The 474-nt window shown below is 34.8% G+C and overlaps 1 protein-coding gene across 3 annotated transcripts in view; it reads left to right on the forward strand.

Moving 5' to 3' along the window:
- Window positions 1–474, forward strand: part of LOC106869455 (contactin) — a 47,119-nt gene that overhangs the window by 42,921 nt on the left and 3,724 nt on the right. The window lies entirely within an intron of this gene.

Genomic DNA, 474 nt, shown 5'->3' on the forward strand with positions numbered 1-474 from the left:
AGGGGAAACGAACGCATGGAGCGATGCGTGAGGCAAACCGGAATAACGGGATACAATATCCGCGATCTTTCGGATGAGGGGATAAAGAATACATTTTTCGAGTATATCGCAACTTATAAAGTTAATGTTGGACTAGCGCAATAACAACAACAACAACAGCAACAACAATAATAATCATAATAAGAAGAAGAAGAATACATGCATACATTCGTAAACAAATACACACACACACACACGCACACACTCACATGCATTTGCGGTATCTGTTGCAAATTTGGCAGGAATTCTGGAAGGTTTTCAAGATACTCCCACCACGCAATCGAGATTTTTTTTTCTCCTTTTTAAAGCCATTGTTTATCTTGTCTCTCCCTGGAATAGTGGCGATTATAACGGGAAATAATTATATTCTTCGTCCAATTATTTGTTTTTCTGATTATTATTATTATTATTATTATTATTATTATTATTATTATT

This window comes from Octopus bimaculoides, chromosome 17, assembly GCF_001194135.2.
Source record: "Octopus bimaculoides isolate UCB-OBI-ISO-001 chromosome 17, ASM119413v2, whole genome shotgun sequence".
Lineage (NCBI taxonomy): Eukaryota > Metazoa > Mollusca > Cephalopoda > Octopoda > Octopodidae > Octopus > Octopus bimaculoides.